A 10580-nucleotide genomic window follows, 5' to 3' on the forward strand; every position below is an offset into this window, starting at 1 on the left:
ACGTTTCGATATTGAAGAAGTGCTTAGGCGATCCCTCAATGGTAGTCCCCATTGAAAGTATTGGAAGTTAAGGATAGTTTGTCCTATGAAGAGGTTCCGATCCAAATACTTGATTGCCAAATTTGCAAATTGAGGAACAAAGAGAATGCCTCAGTTAAAGTCATGTGGAGAAATCAAGTTGTTGAGGAAGCCACATGGGAAGCGGAGGAAGATATGAAAGCTAAATATCCGCACCTATTCGTGCCCATCGATGAGAATGTTGAAGGTAACGTCCATTTTCTTGACTTGAATTCGTTTGTGCATTTTGAGTTCGGATAGTAAATTATTTTGAGAATTTGATTGGTTGAATGACTGAACTTTGATTGTGATTTGTACCTCGAGTCCATCCTTGGTTTACTCATCATTCGAGGACAAATGATCCCAAGGGGGAGATAATGTAACACCCCCCCAAAATTTCTCACTAAGATTTGGACCCTTCTTCGCGTACGTGTAGGATCAAACTCGACTATTGTGAAGTGTATGCATGAGTTAGGATGAGTTCCCAAGTAATTGAAGAGTGTTAGAGGTGATGTGGGGTCACAAAGGATCCCTAAGACCAAGCTAAGTCCAAAGAATTCATCTTGGCTAAGTTTTAGAATGAGTTCGTATAAGGGGTCGACTTCTAACGACCATATCTTTTGAAATATGACGACCTGGGTGGCCCATGACTTATTAAATTAAAGGTCTTCGAGTCTTCTTTCCAATGCCGCCAAGATTGTAATTTTTAGAGTTCGGAGTCAAAAGGTTATGGCTATCCTAAGATGAACTTGTACTGCAGGAATTTCAGGCCTAGGCTGTAACTGCAGGAAACCTGGGCTTGGCGCCGCAGTGGCGCAACGCGCCAGGAACCAGCCTCAGTAGTTTGTCCCTGGTGCGGCGCGCCACTATTGGATGTGCAGGATTTTTAAGTCTATTTTCCAGAATCCAGAAAATTTAGGCTTGTAGTTGTAAGGGCGCGATGCGCCACTATAGAGCCATAAAACAACCTTAGTATTTTGGTCCTTGGCATGACGCGCCACTATCAGATGTGCAGGTTTTAAGCCTATATTCGACTTGGCGCTGCAGTGGCGCAGCGCACCACTATAGCATCAGGAGTGTTTTAGCCCATTTTTCCAGATTTTTGGAGAAAGGGCAATTTGGGCATTTCCCCAAATTATATATACATTAGCCTTGAGACGTTTTGGACCATTATTATCAGTCCATTCCTCTCTCTAAAAGCCCTATAAATCCACCATCTTCTCCTCTAAATCCATCTCCAACAAGGATTGCCTTCAAGGACTTCAAGGATTCAAGCCTTCCATTGGAGACCCAACATCAAGGTTTCTTCAAAGTCTTCACCAAGGTATGTAAGGCTACTCAAAACACGTGTTGATTCCAGCCATGTGCCCTACATTTTTTTGAGGTTAAATGTTCATAAAAATAGAGTTTCTTGATAGGCTTATGTCCAAATAATTCTTTTCATCTATTATCCTAATTTTTGTTATGTTGATGTTGTGGAGTTAAGAAAGTGATGTTCTACATGTTGGTATGACTTGATTGATTGAAGTGGTTAAACATATTTTGTTGATTTTCTTAACTATGTTGATTTCTTTAAATATGTTAATTTTCTTAAGTATGTTGATTACCCTAAATTGTTGACTTAGAACCTTGGAGTTTTGATGAGTCCCGGAAAGATTTGCTAAATGAATAGAGGAATGATTGGATAGGATTGTATGATGTTATAATTTCATTTTTAAATTTCACTTGAAATATACGATTGAGATTGATCGGATAGTATGATTGGAGGAGGTTTGATTGTGATAGAATTGATAATTTGACAAGGTTCCAAATGAGACTTGTCGATATGATTTGATTGACTTGATTGGATGAAGTTTTATGAGCATTGAGTCTTAGGAGGAGTATCGAGCATCGAATTGGGTAAGAGTAAGTAATAACTCGAATCCAATAACTACGTCGCCAAACGTAGGAGGGGATTGAACCGTTAAAGTCGGATGCTTCCCCAAAATTATTATCCTGACATGATAGTACTTGGTTGGATTAGATCCATGATTGGTTGATTCGTTCATACCCTGGCAAGGTATTAATGGACGTGGCAACAACGTTGGCTTGTTGTACTATCAGTGGCTCTTAAGTGATGGTTGTCGAATAAGAGAAACTCCCATATAGGTCTTGATAGTATTCTGAGTCAGATTGGGTTAAATGGTATGTGATTGGTCCCGTCTAAACCATATTCATGTTTAGGCTTAGGACACTTGATTGAGTTGTTCTTCTTTCTGAGTTGAGATTTCCGAGTTGGTTTGACTCTCTCTGATGTTGTTTCATTCAGCCATTTTACATACTCATACATTCAATGTACTGACATCATTTGGCCTGCATCGTTTCATGATGTAGAGACAGGTACTCGAGATCATCAACCGGCACACCGTTGAAGATCCACTTACTTCCAACTAGTTGGTGAGTCCTCCCAATTTCCGGAGGATACCGAGACTTATCTTGCATCTTTGATTTGTTTTCCTTATTTGACTTTTGGTAGATATGTACTTTTCATTGGCACCTCCTAGATTATTGATAGAGGCTTCATAAACTAGCGTGTGGAAATGTTGATTTGTTCGTTAGTTTTATTCTAGCTGAGTATTGATTTGATAGTTGTTTGGCCTTTGGCCCTAGATTATGGATAGTAGTCCTATAATAGAGTCTTCCGCTGATATAATGTGATTGAATAAAAGTGTGATTGGACCAAGTGGTTCGCTTGAAGGCTAGAAATGGCTTTCGAGTGCCGGCCACGTCTAGGGTACCCTCCCGGGGCATGACAATTACTTAATGAACAAGATCCTCTAAAGATAGAGCAAGATTTATATGAAATATAGAGGACGATAATTTACTTCAAAAATTTAATAGTGAAAAAAATTCAAATTTGAAAGATATACTAAATCAAAAAAATTGATAAAGAACCTATAAGTAAAATATTAGATATCATCACATCTCATATTTCTAAAATAAAAATACCTGAATGATACGGAGGAAACAATTTAAAATGGTAAGCTTCGATTAGAAAATTCTGAAATAGATAATCTTATAATAAATATAAAAGAGACCAAGTTAAAAAATGAAGGTGGTATGATAAATTTAAAAATGGATACTATCAAACCAGAGGAAGTAGATTTTAATTCTAATATTACTGAGCTCCCTACTTAGGCTGAAACTAGCCGAACAGGTTTTTATAAACCCACCAGGGCTTATGCAGGTATAAACATTGGGTTAAGATGAAAAGATAGTCATACACCCATAGGATCAATGAAAAGTAAAGCGATTAATCCGTTTGGATTATAAATCTAGATTTAGATTGTATCAATAATACTGAAGAAGCTATAGATAAATGAGAAAATTCCTTCAGGATAGCTGTAACAGTAAACAAATTGGGTTATGACACCACTAAACATTTTATTGAACGAAGTCTATTAAACAGTATGCTAAGATTTTGGCAAAACTTAAATGATGCCACTAGAAATGATATTTTTGATACCGATGATAATATTGTTAATTTAATTACAAGGGCTACAGAAGCTATAAGATTAGAATTTGCCAAAGAAAGTAATATTTTTAAAGACCCTACAATGATTAAAAAATAGGAAATTGCTTTGTTACGATTATAATTATGTGATATGTGTGAAATAGATAAATGTATTTGTGTCTTTCAAGATTACTATTACTATATTTATAACAGAGTAAAAAATACGAAAATGTATTTACCAATGTTTTTTCACTAAGATACCAGACCCTTGAAATAAAAAGTTAATAGATACTTATAATCCCGGTACAGCTGATACTTTAGGAAAAAGAATAACTCATTTAAAAGATAAGCTTAGCACATGATGTGCAAACATCAATTAGCTAACGCAACAAAAGGATTAAGAAAGAAAATAAGTGTATGTTGTGATAATCCTAAAATGGCTATAATGATTGGATGTGAAAATTCCTACTATTACAAAAAGATTAAAAGAAAATATAAGAAAAAGAAACTCTTTAAAAAGAAATATTTCAAAAAAGAGAAAATCTAGATATTACAAAAATAAAGGATATACTAGATATAACAAACTATTTTTCAAAAGAAATAATAAGAGAAAAATCCAAAGGAATGCAAATGTTATTACTCTAAAGAGATAGGACACTATTTTAATAGTTGCCCAAAGAAATTTGCAAATGATAACAAGAAAATAGAATTTGATGAAGATATTAAAGAAATGATAAATTCGGAAGAATTTATACAATTAAATAATTTCGAAGAAGTCGAGTCTGACGATACAATTTTCATATTAACAGATACTGATTATTACTCCTCTTCAGAAGAAGATAGTCAAAATGAATAATGAAATCGAAACTGTCGAGAATATAATAGAAGAAACGATAGAACAAATTGGAAAATATAAACAAGATATTTTTATTGATAAAAAAATTAAAACAAATACAAAATGAAAACTTTTCTTTAACTAATTAGTATGGATTTAAAGTAAATACCTTCAAAAGATTAGGATTAAGAAAAAGATAACATCATTTATTTTACGGATTAAATATCCAAGAAAGAGCTTTAAAATACTCATCATTTGTATTGCTTTGCTATAAAAGATACAATCGATTATTCCTATTTATTTGAAGAAGTTAGTCAAATACAAATGCCTAGCATATCCAACATAAAAGAAATAAAAGATACGCCATTAGACTTAGATTTACAACTTAAACCCTAGTATAATCAACAAGATTCAACATCTTGATTATCTTTTGATGAAACTCGAGTCATAAACCCATCTACATTGATAAGAAGAACACAATCAACAAGATTTATACAACCTATCTTAGAAACAAAAAATGATGAAATATAAAATTATAAGATAAAAAGAGAATATTTTAATGGTATAAGATTCGTTTTATCACATCCTAGTAGATACAGGTGCTAGTGGAAATTACATCAGGTATAGGTTGTGTAACCACCTTCAACAGTATAGATTAAAAGATAAACATCTTTATACTGATTTCCATGGAAAAAGACATGAAATAGTAAACATGATAGAAACTATTTTAAAATTTGAAGATAACACTATACCTGTAAGATTAGTAGTTGAACCAGAAGAAAATAATGATACTTTAGAAATCCTATTAGGAACTACATTCCTAGATAGTGTAAATACATATGATATACTCAATCAAGGTATTAAAATTACATATAATAATAAGATAATATTCATATCAAAATGACAAGTCAATATAGTATATATATACCAATTGGAATAACGTACAAAGATTATAAAGAAGAATATTTTGCTGCTTATATAAATAATGGATCGAAAAAATATTATTGTAAACCAGAAATATTTCTCAAAGAATACCATCAAAAGTTACCTATTAGAAAAGCAAGAGATATATCAAATAACATTGTAACAATGTCTAGAGGAATTGCCCAGCTAATTATACTATTAGGATATTTTTTAATAAAATATCCCCCATTTTATTTTTATAATATCGGACAGGATGTACTGTTACGAAATAACCGTTTAGAAATGTTTTATAGTGTACTATACGATAGTGTCCTACTTCAAATAAGATTTAAGACTCCATGTCAACATACGATTGTTGTAAAACGCTTTAAAACTACTTATTCAAAAAGATTATCTATCAATTTAAACCTCGCACAGCCTAGTGTGGTGATATAGGCTATCAAAAGAAACCATTTTTTTCCAAAAAGCACTCCCTTGCTACAATATGATACTGATTGAGACAACCCTCGGATAATAAACCAACAATATCCCCTGTTAAAATATCAGATAACCTTTAATAAATTAGAAGATAATATAGATATAATCAAACAAAAATTAGAAGAATGTTTTACCGAAAATCCCTTAGAATTTTGGGATAAAAATAAGATAGAAGTCAGGTTAGAAATGAAAGATTAAGATAAAATCATTAGAGTAAAATAGATGAGATACAGTCCTGAAGACCAAGAAGAATTTCAAAAGCAGATTAAAGAATTATTAAATTTTAGAATAATAAGACCTAGTAATTCCCCTCATAGTTCACCAGCCTTTATGGTTAGAAATCATGTAGAGATAGTACGAAATAAATCAATGATGATTATTAATTATAAAAAATTAAATGATAATACTTTATTTGATGGATATTTTCTACCACATAAAGAAAGTATAATTAATAGAACTACTAACAAAAAGATATTTTCTAAATTTGATTGTAAAAATAGATTTTCACAGATAAAAATGAATAGAGATAGTATTCAATATACTGTCTTCTCAACCCCTCAAGGACAGTATGAATGGTTAGTCATGCCATTTGGATTAAAAACTGCCCCACAAATATTTCAAAGGAAATTGGATAATATCTTTAAAGATGATATTTGGATTAAAAACTGCCCCACCTGCCATCTCTCTTCCATTAAATACTCTCTCCATAAATTTAAATTAGAAATTTGGACTTTTTGATAACTTCGGTTAATTAGTTGAGGGATAATTTTAGAGAGTTAATTTAGTTGATGGGCTAATGTGTAAATTTATTTGGTATCATATGGCACTTTATTTACTAAAACAAAAAGGGATTAATATTAATTGGATGATACCACAAACAACTTGCAACCCTTATTCTGCATTCAAGCGTCGTCGACAAAAAAAAACCGTAGCAGGTGATCTTAATTAAGTTTCATATTTCGTCTTATGTGTGTTGATAGTTACAGGCATACTTTTGATCCGATCTATTTTCTATTGCCTCACTCCGTTCTCTCACATATAGTGGTGACTCTTACTTGATTTTATGTGCGTGTAGTTGAAAGGTCATCATGTGATCTAGGTCCAATTTGGAGGTGGAAGTAATAAACTTATGGAAAGGGTGTCGGGTGAGATTTGTAATGCACAACGATTTTAAAAGAGTAAGTAAGATTATGGTTCAATAATGTAATTTGAGGATATGGTATAGGAAGACGAACAATGGTATAGAGGATTATATGAGTCTTATATTTTGGATAGTGGTTAAGAATTGAGAATGATGTTTGTTTGGCCTACCCGATGTTTGAAGTGGTTCTATAATTGAGATTGGTATAATTAGGGGAAAGACTATGTTGTGAGCATTGTGCCCTCAGAGACTACATACCGTGAAGTTCGTCGTGAAAGAATGAGTTACATAGTGAGTGATGAGGATGATTTTGCGTTAATCGAGATCAGAATTTCTACACCAATTTGATAAGATGGTATCAGAGCCCCAGGTTCATAGGTCTCACGTGTATACAAGCCAAGTTTAAGTAGAGTCTTGCAGATCGGTACGGAGATGTTTGTACTTATCTTCGAGAGGCTATAAGGACTTTTAGGAAATTTTTCCTTTGTTGTGTTGGTATTGAATTTTCGCGTGTCCTTTCTGACAGATGGCCAGGACCAGAACTATGGCTAGAGGTAGAGGAAGGGAGGCACTCCCTGAGGTTGATGTTGGGACCCCAACTAGGGGTAGAGATAGAGGCCGAGCTAGAGGCCGTGGTAAAGGTGTGGAGGCAGGCAGAGGTCGTGCTCGAGGAGCGGCGCCAACTAGAGGTCGTGCTAGAGAGACTTTTGTTGAGCCACAGATTAATGCGTTTAGGTTGTGAAGTGTATCCTGAGAATTCTAAGTGAGGACTTGTAATTTAACCGTAAACTCCAAGGGAGTGGATCGATATCAGAATGATAAACTTATGGATAAAGAAAGTAGCAGTGAGTATACTTGTGTGAAGGCAATTAAGAATTTTAGTGAGAGTGCGCATAAAATTGAGTTATTCCATTGGAGTTGGTTGGTCTAACTGGGTTAAAGGTATCTTGTCAATTGAGAAGGTTGACTTCAAGATGATGGCAATGGTTATTGATCATAACAGTAATAAGAATTTGTGATGGATTATGATCAGGACATAACCATACTTTAAGAATTTTGGGTTAAATAGATTCAATATGATAATAATGACTTGCAGGTATCTAAATTGCGATTATTTTACTATTTGGTGAGTGGCGTGGTAGTATGGAAAGTCATAGAATGTGTTGAGACACCACTTGAATAGAATTGAAAGAATCTAGATTCATAAATAAAAATAATTAGTGAAATGTAGTTTAGCCTTCGAAATAAGGAGAGAACAATTATATTTACTCTGGTTGTAAGAGCCGAATGTATCTTCAGAGAGAGTGGAGAATTAAATTTAGTGACACGTGGTTCTGTTTATTTTGCTTTGATACCATCTTTGTCACGACCCGAATCCAAGTGTGATGGCACTCATCTCAACCCACCGAGATAAGTCAGCCTAATACCCATTGAAAAATAGATGCGGAAGAAAAAGAAATAAATCCAAATTTAACTTAACCTAAAATAAGTAAAACAAACTCAAACTCCCCCAAGATTAGTTGTCATGTGTACAAGCCACTAATACATTTCTGAAATATGAAAGAAAATACAGTCATAATGTCTTTGTCTCTAGAATAGGACTAAAACATATTAAAAGAGTAAGAGGTGTCCGCTAGATGGATGTAACAGCTACCTCAATACTAGGAACGATAGCCTCGGAAGTGGTAAAAAATGCTAGAAGATCAAGCAGTTCCGGGTTCACAACCTACACAAGTATGGAAGCAAGGGGTGAGTACCAAACAACACGGTACTCAACAAGTGGATAACTAAAACTAAGCAAAGCTTAATAGATACAAGTACTCCTGTCCTCCCAACCGAACCTCCTTAACTACAACCTGTATAAAATCAGCCCAACTCTACACTTGTACAATAACAACAGTAACACAGTCCACAAATACCCAGCAATAGTCTCGTCAATGAATCATACCAAATCAAGTTCAGCGCACACAAATCAATATAGGGGTAAACACAAATTCACAATTATCAAAAAGGTGCAATGCAATGCAATGAAATAATGCATGCCTGTCCTATCGGTACACATCCGCTGAATCACAGTCCGAAACCCATGGGGGACATTTCTGTCCATGTAACCTGCCACGGAGCGTGTGGCCCGTCCCCTCAATATATATATCCTGCCACGGAGCGTGTGGCCCGACCCTTTTATTTCATAATATCTGCCACAGAGCATGTGGCCCGACCCCTTTATTTCATAATACCTGCCACGGAGCGTGTGGCCCGACCCCTTTGTTTCATATCATTTTCAGTCTCAACACAATATGTCAGAACCAATACAATCAATTCATGTTCATATAGTTCACGATAATAACATGACAACAACAATAATTTTTCCTATCTCACATCAACATAGTCATTTCACAATGTCCAAAATCACAACATATCAATTCCACCAATACAATTCATTAGATCACCATTTTATACCCCTCATCTCTATTTTTAAGGTCAATCATCCAGTCAATAACCCAATCCAATTATCATTACTCCCTAGTATATATGACACGGAAATATAAGCATCTATAAGCTTAAACTGAGGTTTAGAAATTCACTTGCCTTAATTAATCAAGCAATTACACTGGTACTTAAGCCTTCCCTTTTCGTTGGGTCTCCAAATCAATGTATAATCTAATAATATTTATATAATACCATACATCTAATATTTAATTACTTATACCAATATATCAAAATGTGGATCATAATATGATAACATATTAGAAACCCTAACATCGAGATCGAACTTACAGTCACTGCATTACTCTGCAAGTACGAATAGGAATAATTTCCTTGCCACCCATCCTTCTCACCTTATTGGCCAATCAACTCCTAACATTAGTCATCTATATGCAGGAATTGTGATTCAAACTTATCTTTAAACAATACATTACTTATCATTCTATATACTACTTAACAAAACAATAAAATAATCATCAAAAGTATGCCTGTAACTATCAACACACATAAGACGAAATATGAAACTTAATTAAGATCACCTGCTGCGGGGTTTTTGTTTTGTCGACGACGCTTGAATGCAAAATAAGGGTTGCAAGCGGTTTGTGGTATCATCCAATTAATATTAATCCCTTTTTGTTTTAGTAAATAAAGTGTCATATGATACCAAATAAATTTACACTTTAGCCCATCAATTGAATTAACTCTCTAAAATTATCCCTCAACTAATTAACCGAAGTTATCAAAAAGTCCAAATTTCTAATTTAAATTTACGGAGAGGAGTATTTAATGAGTCATCTCTCTTCCATTAAATACTCTCTCCGTAAATTTAAATTAGAAATTTGGACTTTTTGATAACTTCGGTTAATTAGTTGAGGGATAATTTTAGAGAGTTAATTCAATTGATGGGCTAAAGTGTAAATTTATTTGGTATCATATGACACTTTATTTACTAAAACAAAAAGGGATTAATATTAATTGGATGATACCACAAACCGCTTGCAACCCTTATTCTGCATTCAAGCGTCGTCGACAAAACAAAAACACCGCAGCAGGTGATCTTAATTAAGTTTCATATTTCGTCTTATGTGTGTTGATAGTTACAGGCATACTTTTGATGATTATTTTATTGTTTTGTTAAGTAGTATATAGAATGATAAGTAATGTAT

Source organism: Solanum dulcamara, chromosome 1 (assembly GCF_947179165.1).
Source record: "Solanum dulcamara chromosome 1, daSolDulc1.2, whole genome shotgun sequence".
Classification (NCBI taxonomy): Eukaryota; Viridiplantae; Streptophyta; class Magnoliopsida; order Solanales; family Solanaceae; genus Solanum; species Solanum dulcamara.